We start from the raw sequence: 10,314 nt of genomic DNA on the forward strand, positions 1-10,314 counted from the left end.
ATGTTCGCCGGTGGTCACCGGGAATAGTCTCCTCAGTCGCGCAAAGAGTCGTAACGTCTTTCTGGTCGCCGCTAAATTTTCAACATGTTGAAACATTTTCGGCGACAGTGGGTTTGACGCCAATGAGCGTAGTTTGACTTCTCTTGACGTAGGTGCTGTCGTAGGTTGTCGCCTGGATGACGTAGGTTGTCGCAGGTTTTTCAGCGACCTGCTACGACTATGACAGCCGCCGGCAGTTGCCTAAAAAATCGGCAAGTGGGACAGGGCCATAAAGTTGTTTCTTTGAGGCAGGTGTGTAAATATGCCTTGTTGGGTGGAGTGAATGGGAGGTGCAGGAGAGTGAAGAAATCAGGTTTCCTGAATTGGGACCAGGGAGCGGTGATTCCAAATGTGATACAAGTGCACATACTGCAGGTTGGCCATAGGTAGACAAATGTGCTGGAGAAACTTAGCGGGTAAAGCAGCATCTATGGAGCAAAGGAAATAGGCAATGTTTCGGCCCGAAACCCTGAAGTGTTTCGGCCCGAAACATTGCCTATTTCCTTCGCTCCATAGATGCTGCTGCACCCGCTAAGTTTCTCCAGCACTTTTGTCTACCTTCGATTTTCCAGCATCTGCAGTTCCTTCTTAAACCTGAAGGTTGACCATGCCCTGTACGGTGGAACTGTCCACATGAAAGTAATTTTCAGAGGCTTGGGACTAATCAAGGCATAAGTGAGGTGTTTCTGAATGTGTTAGAACTGCAATTCACAAAGCTTCAGTGGAAGTAAGGAGGTGGCTGGCCCATCCATGCCAGAAGGTAGACGTTGGCATCTTCTAACGGCCATGGACTACTTCATCCTGGTTCGTTGCCAAATGAATTGGTGGGACATGTTTCCATTTGGTTTGTGCATCTCTACAGAATGATGCAGGGAAGTCAGCGGGAGTTGCAGGGATGCCTCGGATCAAGGTCAATCTTTGAGACCCATGACTCCCCCAAGAGACTGGGTTCCACCAGACTTCTACAGAAGAGGTCAGCATAGTTTGTCCATAGTTTGTCTGGGTTCTCCATTAAAATAGAACCCTGACTAACTTAAAGTCCTCATACTATTTGCATCTAACAAAGGCCAAAGAAAAGCAAGGCGTCATGTCAAAAAGACTACTATCCAGTGGCTCTGACCTCCAACATCATGTGGAACGTTGAGAGGCTAGTGATGGTGCACATTAACTCAATCCTCCCAGCCAGCCCCGATCCACTGCAGTTCACCTAGTCGCAACAGATCCAAGGCAGATGCCATCTCCATGGCCTTACATTAATCGATGAAACATCTGAATAATAATGATACCTATGTCAGACTTCTATATATTCTCCACATCGGCGAGACCAAGCGCAGCTCAGCGATCGTTTCGCTGAACACCTCCGCTCAGTCTATCTTAACCTATCTGATCTCCCGGTGGCTGAGTACTTTAACTCCCCCACCCATTCCCAATCTAATCTTTCTGTCCTGGGCCTCCTCCATTGTCAAAGTGAGGCCCAGCGCAAATTGGAGGAACAGCACCTCAAATTTCGCTTGGGGAGCTTAGACCCCAGCGGTATGAACATTGGCTTATCTATTGAAGTATCCCTTGCTTTCCCTCTTTCTCCATCCCCTCCCCCTTGAATGTTCTCCCACCAGTCTTACTGTCTCCGACTACATTTTATCTCTGTTACGGCCATACCCCTGACAATAGTCTGAAGAAGGGTCTCGACCTGAAACGTCACCCATTCCTTCTGTCCAGAGATGCTGCCTGTCCCGCAAAATTTTCCAGCATTTTGTATCTACCAATGCCACTCTTGTGGCCTCTTTGAATAATAAAGCTTTTAAATGTTTGCAGGGCTGTAACACATAACTCAACTCCTCAGTGTCCAGAGGCAGAAGGACCTGAGATTGTAGTCGTTACTCTCAAGCCTTTAGAGTAGACTGAAACAGGCTTCAGAACATACTCCTGCAGCATGGAATGTGCCCGGCACCAGCATTCACTTGGAGGCATCCTGTGGTACTGGACAAACAACACGTTTCGGGAAGACCGTGTGGCCAATCTTCCATCAATGTTTGATGTCTCACTACACATCCCAGGGAACAGCTCGTAGATGAGAGAATCATCTGTTGCATAACTGTTTGGTATGAACCTCGGCAAGCATGGGCGGAAATCCAGGGGGAGCGGGGGGGACGGGGGGGGGGGGGACAGGGACGGGGGACACACGTCCCTCCCATGTTTAGAGAGGTGTGGAGAATCCCCCCTATGTTTTGCAATCCGGATTTTGAAATTCAGTGAAAAAAATATCTATTAAAATCTCCACTTTCCGTCAGAAAGGATGGGTTGCACTTGAACCCGAGGGGGACCAACATCCTGGCGGGGAAATTTGCAAAGGTCACTGGGGAGACTTTAAACTAGAATGGTTGGGGCGAGGGACTCAAATAGAGAAAGCTAGTTGACCGAATGGGAGGCAGGAAGCAGAAAAGGGAAGCACTCGGACACAAGAGGAGAAAGAAAAAAAAGGAAATAAACAGAGAAGAAGAGACGGGGGGTTTCTTAAATGTGCATATTTTAATGCTAGGAGCATTGTAAGAAAGGTGGATGAGCTTAGAGTCTGGATAGACACCTGGAAGTATGATGTTGTGGCGATCAGTGAAACATGGTTGCAGGAGGGCTGTGATTGGAAACTAAATATTCCAGGATTTCGTTGCTTCAGGTGTGATAGAATTGGAGGGGAAAGAGGTGGTGGTGTTGCATTGCTAGTCAGGGAAGATATTACAGCAGTGCTTTGGAAGGATAGATTGGAGGGCTCATCTAGGGAGGCTAGGGAAGCGGAAAATCAAAATGTGACAGGAGGATCCAGAATGTGTGAGGATAAAGCTCTAGATGTTAAAGGGGCAAAAACGGAAAGGAAGGGTAGTAAAAATCATCTGAAAGTGCTTTATCTAAATGCACGGAGTATTCGAAATAAGATAAATGAATTAACGGTGCAATTAAGTATATATAGTTATGATATCGTGGCCATTACGGAGACATGGCTGCAAGGGGATCAGGACTGGGAGTTAAATATAGAGGGGTACTCGACAATTAGAAAGGATAGACAGGAAAGAAAGGGAGGAGGGGTGGCCCTTTTAATAAGGGAGGGAATAACGGCAATAGAGAGGAAGGATATTGCGTTGAAGGATCAGGATAGTGAAACAGCTTGGGTACAGATAGAGAATAACAAGGGGAAAAAAACACTAGTGGGTGTAATTTATAGACCTCCAAATAGCTGTGACGCTGTTAGTCAGAACATAAATCTGCAAATAGTTGACGCATGTAAAAAGGGAACTGCTGTAATCATGGGGGACTTCAATTTTCATATTAATTGGGCAAACCAAACTGGGCAGGGTAGACTAGAGGGAGAGTTTATAGAATGTATTAGAGACGGGTTCCTAGAACAGTATGTCACAGAACCGACAAGGGGGGAGGCAATCTTGGATCTGGTCCTGTGTAATGAAGCAGGATTAATTAAAAATGTCATAGTTAGGGACTCGTTGGGAACAAGTGACCACAATATGGTCGAATTCCATATTCAAATAGAAGGGGAGCAGGTTGAAACTCAGGCTAGGGTGCTTAGTCTAAATAAGGGGGATTATGAAGGTATGAGGACTGAGCTGATCAAAGTTGACTGGGATAGCAGACTCAAGAATAAGACGGTACATGAGCAGTGGTGTACGTTTAAGGATCTACTGTATAACCTTCAAGAAAAATTTATTCCTATGAAGAAAAAAAGGGGTAAGGGTAAGAACAGTCAGCCATGGCTCAGTAAAACTATAAAGGATAGTATTCGGCTGAAGGCAAGGGCATATAAGGTAGCCAGAGATAGTGGGAGGGTAGAGGATTGGGAAGCATTTAAAGGTCAGCAAAAAATAACTAAGAGATTAATTAAGACGGGGAAAATAGACTATGAAAGGAATTTAGCGAACAACATAAAAACTAATAGTAAGAGTTTTTATAGCTATATAAAAAGAAAAAGGGTGGCTAAGGTGAACGTTGGTCCATTGGAGGGTGAGACTGGAGAGTTGTTGGTGGGGAACATGGAAATGGCAAAGGCATTAAACGAGTATTTTGTATCAGTCTTCACCATAGAAGACACAAAAAATATTCCAACGCTGGATAAACAGGGGGCGGTAGGAATGGAGGAGCTAAATACTATTAAGATCACCAAGGAGGTGGTATTAGGGAAATTAATGAGACTGAAGGAGGATAAATCCCCTGGTGGATTACATCCAAGGGTCTTGAGGGAGATAGCGGTGGGGATTGTGGATGCATTGGTGATAATTTTCCAAAACTCCCTGGAGGCAGGAACGGTCCCAGTGGATTGGAAAATGGCCAATGTAACACCTATATTTAAAAAAGGAAGTAAACAGAAGGCGGGTAACTATAGACCGGTTAGTCTAACATCGGTGGTGGGTAAAATGTTAGAGACAATTATTAAAGAAACACTAACGGGGCACTTGGATAAACATGACTTCATCGGACAGAACCAGCATGGTTTTGTGAAGGGGAAATCCTGTTTAACGAATCTGCTCGAATTCTTTGAGGAAGTAACAACCCGGGTGGATAAAGGGGAACCGGTGGATGTGGTATACTTGGACTTCCAAAAGGCTTTTGACAAGGTGCCACATAGGAGACTATTGCTAAAAATAAAAAATTATGGGATTGGGGGTAATATATTAGCATGGGTAGAGGATTGGCTAACAAATAGGAAGCAGAGAGTGGGGATAAATGGTTCATACTCGGGATGGCAACCGGTAACTAGCGGGGTTCCGCAAGGGTCGGTGCTGGGACCCCAGTTGTTCACAATTTATATAAATGATTTGGAGGAGGGAACCAAGTGTAATATATCAAAATTTGCGGACGATACAAAAATGGGAGGAAAAGTAGGGGATGAGGAGGATAGGAAGAGTCTGCAAAAGGATATAGATAAGCTAGGTGAGTGGGCAACAACTTGGCAGATGAAATTTAATACTAATAAATGTGAAGTCATTCACTTTGGGAAAAAAAATGATAGGGCAAGTTATTTTCTAAATGAGGAGGAGCTGCGTTGTAATGCAACGCAAAGGGATCTAGGGGTATTAGTACATGAATCACTAAAAGTCAGTATGCAGGTGCAGCAAGCAATCAGGAAGGCCAATGGAGTTTTGGCCTTTATTGCTAGAGGGATTGAGTATAAAAACACGGAGGTCTTGCTGCAGCTGTACACAGTATTAGTGAGACCACATTTGGAATACTGTGTACAGTTCTGGGGTCCATACTTAAGAAAGGATGTACTAGCCCTGGAGGCAGTGCAGCGAAGGTTTACAAGATTAATTCCTGCAATGAGGGGATTGACATATGAGGAAAGGTTAAGTAAGCTGGGACTCTACTCTTTGGAGTTTAGAAGAATGAGAGGCGATCTCATTGAAACATATAAGATCGTGAGGGGCCTTGATCGGGTGGATGCACCGAGGATGTTCCCAATGATCGGGGAAACTAGAACTAGGGGACATAGTTGCAGAATAAGGGGGGGCTCTTTTAAAACTGAGATGAGGAAGAACTTCTTCACCCAGAGGGTGGTTAATTTATGGAATTCACTGCCCCAGGGAGCAGTGGAAGCAGAAACGTTAAATATATTTAAGTCTAAAATAGATGGTTTTTTAGCTGCCAAGGGGATAAGGGGCTACGGGGAGAGGGCAGGGATATGGACCTAGGTATGGTTAGTATAGTAAGACCTGAGTGATCTCCTGGACAAGTGTCGATCGCCTGGATTGGGGTCGGAGAGGAATTTCCCGGATTTTTTTCCCGAATTGGACCTGGGTTTTTATCCGTTTTTTTGCCTCCCCCAGGAGATCACGCGGTTCTTGGGGTGGAGAGGGGTGATAGCGGTATAAAGGGGAGGGTAGTGTCTTGTGTTCTGTGTCTTGTGTCTACTGTTTGTGGGTAAGTGTGTCTGTTTAGTATTCAGCCATGAGCGAATGGCGGTGCGGGCTCGACGGACCTGGTGGTCTACTCTCGCACCTACTTTCTATGTTTCTATGTTTCTATGAGACAGTGGGGGTGTCACTGTTAAGCGCTTGTTAAATGTCCCTATTAACATCGTATGAACATGATGTGTCACCAATTGTGTTTTGACCTTCAAGTATTACTGAAGGTATTCATGGAGAACTTCTTAAAGCTGTCTGATGCGGTTACAATTACCATTTGAACTAATTGGATGTATTGGTGGATGGTAACGATTTAAACGGGTATTGGATGGGAAAGATATAAACGGGCCTGGTCATTAAGGGCTCCAGTCGAACGGGTTTCCTGGCTGGCTTGCAGGTAAGTCCCTTATTCACGGTCACTCACGTTAGTTAGTATTTTTTCCCCATCTCTCTCTCCCTCCAAGGTTGGTTCTTCCGTTTGCCTTTATTTGCTTCAGATTTATTAGCTTAAATATGTTTTTTATCACATTGTAGCATTTGAAAGATTCAAGCGGGTATTAGACGCTTTCTAAGAGCTGTATCGGCCCGGCGCAGCTTAAAAACAAATTGCTGCATCGAGGCGATCGAGGGTCCCGATGTTGAAGCCCCCACCGGTCGTTTTTAAGATGCGCCGGGTGATGAAAGACCCCGCGAATGGGCCAAGTCAAGTCCCACGATTCAGGGCTGTTGCTGCAGTTCGGAGTCAGTCACCAACCTGGTCACCTCCTGATGTTACCGTCCCCAGGGCCCACGGTCGAAGCCTTGCGTGTGTGTGTGTGTGTGTGTGTGCGCGTGGCCGCCTAGAAATCGGACTCCCCCAAATTGTGTCCCCCCCATGTTTTGATAGCGTTTCCTCTCCTGTATCAATTGCCAAACCTTGTTTGCAAATCCACAATCTATAAAGAGATGGACAATCATCTCGGACTCACTACTGCCATCTGGAGGGTAGCATTGGTAAGTAGACTCTGACCATGCAGGAAAGATTGTCACAGAGTTCATTCTCATTGCCAGTCATAGTGATAGGAGCAGAATTAGGCCTTTCGGCCCATCAAGTCTACTATGCCATTCAATCCCGATTTATCTATCTTTCCCTCTTAACCCCATTCTCCTGCCTTCTCCCCATAACCCCAGACACTCGTATTAATCAAGAATCTATCTATCTCTGCCTTTAAAATATCAATTGACTTGGCCTAAACAGCCTTCTATGGCAATGAATTCCACAAATTCACCACCCTCTGACAAAAGAAATTCCACCTCATCTCCTTCCTAAAGGAACATCCCTTAATTCCAAGGTTACGACCTACCACTAGTGGAAACATCCTCTCCACATCCACTCTATCCAAGCCTTTCACTATTCGGAACATTTCAATGAGAACCCCCCCCGCTTTCTTCTCAACTTCAGTTAGTACAGGCCCAGCGCCATCAAACGCTCATCATAAGTTAACCCACTCATTCCTGGGATCATTCTTGTAAACCTCCTCTGGACCCTCTCCAGAGCCATCATATTCTTCCTCAGATATGGCGCCACAAAATTGCTGCCTGACCAGTGCCTCATAGAGCTTCAGCAATACATCCGTGTTTGTATTCTAGCCCTCTTGAAATAAATGCTTTGCCTTCTTCACTAACGATTAGACTTGCAGATTAACTTTTTGGGAATCCTGCACCAGCACTCCCAAGTCCCTTTGCTCTTCCGTGCAATCTGTCACCGGGGCCATTCTCATTGGCAGCCTAGCGAGGTCTAGGTGCTTGCTCCCAATGAGGCACCTTGCCAAATGGTTTTGACAGAAAATGTTGCAGCCAATAAATAAATCAATAAATGGGCTATATTGGGCTACTGACCTTGCATACAGTGATACAATGATACAGTTTATTTGTTGTCATTTGAACCTCATTGAGGTTCAAACGAAATTTGGTTTCTGCAGTCATACAAACAAGTAGAAGAACCAAGACACAACACATTTTACACAAACATCCATCAGCGAATCTCCTCCTCGCTGTGATGGAAGGCAAAGTCTTAACTCTCCCTTGCACTCCCCATTCTCCTCCTGATGTCAGAGTCAAAGCCCCCAGCGGGCGATGGTAAGTGTCCCGCGGCCATTAAAGCCGCGCCGGGCGATGCAAAGAAGGCCACGTCTTGGTGTTGGAGCCCCCGGCGGGCGCTAGCAAGTCCCGCGGCAATTTGAAGCCGCACCGGGCAATGTAAGGCCCGCTCCAGGTCATCCTCAACCCCGCAACTCGGGTGGGAGAAGTCCACGGTGTTACTGTCCACCAGACCTGCGGCTGGAGCCTCCGAATCTCCAGGGTCTCTGGGGTCGGGCCGCTGCAGCGCGCCACCACAGTTCCTCCCGCTCCAAACTCGGCCAGCTCCGCGATGGAAGTAAGTCCGCAGCTCCGCGACTGGAGCCCCCGGTCGTTCCGGTTGGAGGCCGCTCCACGGTGCAAAGACAATGGAGACCCGACAGAGAAAAGGTCGGGTTCTCCATACCGGGAAAAGATTTAAAAGTTCCCCCCGCCCCCACACCCCGTTAAAAAAAACACTATAAACTACATTCAAACGAGACAAAAAAAAAAGACAGACGGACTGCAGAGGCCGCTGCGACGTGAGTCCAATTGCATCATAGGTTTTTATAGTTATTTTTGAAACAATTTGATCAAACAGAGGTGTTACTAAATATGTTAATATAAGTCAAGTAGTTACTAGGAACGATGTACAGATTTAAAGGCATGTATCAAATAATTGCATTTTGGGCAAAGGAAGATAGTCATTACATTGACTATCTTCCTATTGACTGCTGGTTTGTGCTTCTCTTTCTACAGGGATCTGTGCCTATCTCTCTGTGGAAATTCAGAGCCAATATTTTCATAAACACTAGCAAAATTATTCAACCTTAGTTCATAATCAATGACATTTCAGACATTTATTGTTGTGTGAAATAAAAAGAACAGCTAGTTCTGTTCATTGTTCTGCTATTTTAATTATTCTCGTTAGTTACAAAGAGGGTTAGTTAAGGTTAGTAGTATACCACTTCTCACTGATCTGTAAAACCAAAATCAAAATCATAAACAAGTTTATTTCAGTGTTTAAGAAGGAACTGCAGATGCTGGAAAATCGAAGGTAGACAAAAGTGCTGGAGAAACTCAGCGGGTGCAGCAGCATCTATGGAGGGAAGGAAATAGGCAACGTTTCGGGCCGAAACCGTTCTTCAGTGTTGGAGTAACAGTGGGAGATTTCGGAAGACAGCCATTGCATTGGCTGTGGCAGTGTATCTCCCTTTTGGCTAGGTAGCGGGAGACTTTAAAAGCTGCTCGTTGGATTGGTTGTCAGTCTATTTCCACATCGGAGCAGCAGCGGAAAATTTCAAAAGGCAGCTGTTGGATTGAAGCCAACAAAAAGAAAACTAGGTGTAGTAGAGCAGCCCATTGGGAGGTGCTGTGCGGAGGGTAGGGGCGGTGTGGAGGGTACGGACCAGGCGGAGGGTAGGGGACATGCGGAGGGGCTGGGCGGAGGGGCGATGCGGAGGGTAGTGACAATGCGGAGGGGAGGTGCGGTGCGGAGGGAGATACGATACGTCGAGATAAGAGACTCCGGGACTGCTTGGAGTCGGTAGACTCGGCAATGTTCAAGGACGCGGCAATGGACCTGAATAAATACGCCAGTCGTTACAGGGACAATTACAGGTGCCTAGGTATTGGGGATCGTGGCACTGTGCCCATGGGTAGGAATTTGAGAGCAAGGGATAGTGCCCTTGCAAGATGTGTAGGAAAGAACTGCAGATGCTGGTTTAAATCAAAGATAGACACAAAATGCTGGTGTAACTCAGCGGGACTGGCAGCATCTCTGGAGAGGAATGGGTGACGTTTCAGGTCGAGACCCTTCTTCAGACTGATGCCAGGGGAGTGGGCGGTACAGAGATAAAATGTAGTCGGAGACAGTAAGACTGGTTGGAGAACTGGGAAGGGGGAAGGGATGGAGAGAGTGGGAAATTCAAAGGCTAATTGAAGTTACAGAAGTTAATGCGAAATATGAAGTGCTGTTCCTCCAATTTGCGCTGGGCCTCACTCTGACAATGGAGACGGCCCAGGACAGAAAGGTCACCGTGGGAATGGGAGGGGGAGTTAAAATGTTGGGCAACCGGGAGTTCAGGTAGGTTTAGGAGGACTGAGTGGAGGTGTTCAGCAAAATGATCGCCGAGCCTGCGCTTGGTCTCGCTGATATATTAGAGTCCACACCTGGAACAGCGGATACAGCAGGTGAGGTTTGGAGGAGGTGCAAGTGAACCTCTGCCTCACCTGAAAAGATTGTTGGGGTCCTTGGACGGAGTCGACGGGG

The sequence above is a fragment of the Amblyraja radiata genome, chromosome 24, assembly GCF_010909765.2.
Source record: "Amblyraja radiata isolate CabotCenter1 chromosome 24, sAmbRad1.1.pri, whole genome shotgun sequence".
Taxonomy (NCBI): domain Eukaryota; kingdom Metazoa; phylum Chordata; class Chondrichthyes; order Rajiformes; family Rajidae; genus Amblyraja; species Amblyraja radiata.